The sequence below is a fragment of the Heterocephalus glaber genome, unplaced genomic scaffold (assembly GCF_053883595.1).
Source record: "Heterocephalus glaber isolate CG9 unplaced genomic scaffold, H.glaber_assembly_v1.0 deba00001744, whole genome shotgun sequence".
In the NCBI taxonomy this organism is placed as follows: domain Eukaryota; kingdom Metazoa; phylum Chordata; class Mammalia; order Rodentia; family Bathyergidae; genus Heterocephalus; species Heterocephalus glaber.
This window is the reverse complement of record NW_028258450.1, coordinates 1,155,517-1,159,479: the sequence shown is the minus strand read 5'-3', so window position 1 is coordinate 1,159,479 and position 3,963 is coordinate 1,155,517. Positions and strand designations below refer to the sequence as shown.

The 3,963-nt window shown below is 43.6% G+C and overlaps 1 pseudogene; it reads right to left on the bottom strand.

The window, feature by feature from the left end:
• Window positions 1-2,517: 2,517 nt before the first annotated feature.
• On the bottom strand, window positions 2,518-3,249 carry LOC101697267 (peptidyl-prolyl cis-trans isomerase FKBP3 pseudogene; annotated as a pseudogene).
• Between the last annotated feature and the right edge of the window lie 714 nt (window positions 3,250-3,963).

The window sequence follows — 3,963 nt, the reverse complement described above, 5'->3', positions numbered from 1 at the left end:
GCATTATATTCTTGTTTGTGCTCACAAATTTAATATTTGTCACCCAGGTAGGAACATGTTTTTCTTACCGTCTACAGTGTCTATATCTCCTGCATGCCCTAGAGAGGATATTCAGTAAGTGACTGGGCTGGCGGGGATCATGAGGACCTTCCTGAGAAGGTGATGTCTGGGTTGTGAGCAGAATGAAAACTGAAAAGCAGCTGTGGACAGACATGCAGGAAGAGCATTCCCGACAGAGGGAAGCCCATGTGCCTTGTGTTTGGCTCAAGCTTAGCTTATGCAAGGACTAGACAAAAGGCAGGTGGCTGGACTGTCGTGTGTGAGAGTGACAGCAGATATGAGCAGCATGGCTGGCTGGGTCTGGCAATGCAGGGCCAAGGCACATTATTAAGGCAACATTCTTGGGCATCCTGTGGATCTCGTGACAATGGCAAATGCTGTAGTGGGTTTGTTTAGCTACAGGTCTAACTATCCTTGGGCTGTAAAGCTTTGCTTACTATCAGGCCCTACTCTGGACTTTGATTTTGGGCAATGGGTTATTGCCACAAATGACTTCCTTTCTCTGTTCACATTTCTTTTCTCTAAAGTAGATGCAATGGTTACTACATGGGTTGTGGTAAAGATTAAAATCTACATATAAGCCAAAGTAGGTTGTCCACAAACAATAAGGACAGTTAATATTATGGATCCTTACTCTATTCCAGGACCTGGTCTAAATATTCACTCAAGCATGACCACAGCTACAAGAGGGCCCTATTAATAGCCTAATTTCATAGGTGAAGACACCAAACTCCACAGGAACTAAAAAAGTTCCCTGAGGCCACACAGTTTGGCCTAGATACCTGTCCACCAAAGATCCATACTTCCCTTCCAGGGCCTGGGACCACATTTTTCAGCTCTCTTTGCCTCTAGGTGAACCCTGTGACTAGTTGCTACCAGTGGAACGTGGGCAGAAATGACTCCTGTTACTTCTAAGTCTGTGTTTGAGAAGAGATGTTGACATCAGGGTGACTCTGACGAGACAGGCTCAGAGTGACACATGGAAGACAACAGAGCCTCCATGAGTCTCAGTCTTTGGGTCTCTGACTAAAACAGAGTGCACTGTCCCCCTCCTCCAATACTCTGCCTAGTGATTATGATGCAAGTAAAACATCTATTATATTAAACCATGGAAACTCAATTTGATGATGCATTTGTTACAGCTGCTAGAATTTATTTATAATACTCATAACTAGAAAATACTCTTCTTGGGATGGGTATCCTAGAAGCAGAGACTGAGACGGAGGGATTCCTCTTCAAGTGCTTTACTGAGGGAGAGTTCCCAAGAGAGGAGGAGTGAGGGGAGCAGGTGGGAGAGGGGAGAAATGACAGAGAAGGATGCATCTCAGCAGGAAACTTGCTGTAGTTGGATCCCACACATTGCACCTCAGAGCTGACCGCCATGACACAAGACCACCATTTTCATCCCCAGTCTAGTTAGATATGGCCAAGGCCGGTCCTGGAGCTAAGAGAGTGAAGAGTGTGCAGCCTGCTTGGTAAGGGATTCCCATTGGGTAGGGTAATTCTTCAGAGGAGGGGAAACTGTGTTAGGTTATGAGCCAATACCAGCTGGTCAAGGAGATATGGGTGAGATATACCATGTCCACTTCAGTGCTGGACACAAGTTTAATTCTAGGGGCCGGCTTCTAACAGTTAACCATGGAGGCAGGGTTGGTATTCTACAAATACCAACTTCATAAGGACATAAATACTAACACAGATAAACACCAGCATTTATTATCAGTGCCATCGTGTGGCATACTGAAGGGCCTTAAGGTGTTCATCCACAACACTGCCAGTACTGAGTTTCACTGTACTTTTTCCTTGCCCTTTTTTATTTTTTCTCTCTCTTTCTTTTTAATTTTTTTGTCCTCTTTTCTCTATCTGATGAAACAGTTGCAAAATTCTTATAGAACAGGATGTAAAAGCTGGGCTGAGTGAAGGAAAGGGGCTTGCTGAAGGCTTCTTAGTCAGCTGGAGTCAAGATAAAATCAATTCTGGACCCTTAAACCCACAGTTTGACTGACTCATTCTGTTACTTTCTCCTTGAAGTTACAAGTTATGACAAGCCCAGGTCATGCCAGAACTTTCTCCAAATATTTGCCAATAGAAGATTAAGCCAGATCCTTTAGTTTGTACTTGGGTGGGGCTTCCTTCATGAAGACAAATACTACTCCATGGAAATACAGTAAACAATTTCTCTAGGGAGATAAATCTTCCAGAAAACATATTTTTTCTCCCTGAGACTTTCTTTTTTTGACAGTGGATATTTTTTAATTGAACTTTTCAGTTTTACAACATGAGGTAAAAGGAAATACAGTTCTCCTTAACCAGTATTTCACACAGCTATAGTAATATATTTTAGACTTTAGGGACTTATAAAGGGTTACATTTCTCAAAAATTGGGATCAAGTAAATTTAACTTAACTCTGAATTTTCCAGTTGACTACAATAGTAACAAGTTCTAGATACGTAAGTTTCAAGGCCAAGTTTTAATCACTTTCTGATGTCTTCAGATCTGAAATACTGCTGTTTCAATCAATATCCACTAATTCTACTTCAAAAACGAGTTTTGCATTTGGTGGAATTTTGGCATCAGGCTGTCCTTTCTTTCCATAAGCCCATTCTGGTTCAATCTCTAATCGAGCTTTTTCACCTTTACTCATAGTCAAGAGTGCTTCATCCCATCCTCTGATAACTTTACCCACTCCAACCTTAAAACTTAAAGGCTTGGCATTTTTTTTCTTCTTTGAACTTGTTTGAATATTAGTATCAAAAACCGTCCCATCCTGTAGCGTTCCTGTGTACCAGCAGTGAACAATGTCTCCCTTTTGGGGAAAGTTGGTTTTAACTCTCTTTTTCAGAACAGATTTTGTGTATTTTGGTGGACCCTCATCCAGAGTCTCTTCAGTCTTGGTTTCCTTGGGCTTTTCTTCATTAAGCTTCACATTTTTCACTTGCTCGGTCACTTTGCTTACACTTTCAGTACCTTTGAAACGCTTAGTTTCAAAAGGATGGTTATAGGCCATAACCAAGTGATCCTTATTAGCTGTCTTAGCCATATTTTTAATGTTTCCTAATAATTTATGCTCTGCAAGAAACGAATCTGAACCGTGCTCCTGCAGAAACCTGATTATGTCCTTCTTGGGCAGCTGCTCCACAGTCCCCGCCCCGCTGTGGAAACGCAGCCGCCATCTTCCCCCGCTGCTCGGCTGTACTGAGCCAGCCCGCCTCAGGTCGGCGCCCTCCCTGAGACTTTCTTAATGATCCGAGAAAGAAATACTTCCTTCTGGGTTTCCCCAGTCCCAGTCCCTGCCTTTTTCACTGCCCTTCTCACCCTGAGCTGTGTCTGTCTTCTTTGCTTGTCTCCCCAACTCTCATTCCCACTCCACACACAACACACCTGCAATCCCAGCACTATGGGGTTGAGGCAGCAGGACTGCAAGTTTGAGCCCAGCCCGTGCATCTTAGCAACTCAGTGAGACCTTGTCTGAGAAAAAGGGAGAGGGAGGTGAGGATGCAGCTCAGTGTGAAGGGCCTGGGTTCAATCTGCAATGCTAGAAAAGGAAGAAAAGGCAGAGGAAGGAGCAAAAGGAGGGGGAGGAGGAGAAAGAGAAGGAAGAAGAGGAAAAGAGAAGAGGAACCTCCAATCTCACCTATCTCAAAAATCACCCAAGAGTAGCCTGGGGATTTAGCTCAGTGGTTCTGCCACCTGCTTCACAAGTACAAGGACCCGAGTTCAATCCCCGGTACCAAAAAAAAAAAAAAATCACCCAAGAGTGATACTTCTTTTTGCTCCTTAAAATGTTTTCGTTTGAAACTTTTCAAACCTACAGAAAAGCTGCAGGTGATGTGGCACATGCCTATAACCCCAGGTACGCAGGAGGCTGAGACAGGAGGATTGAAAATTCAACGCCAGCTTGG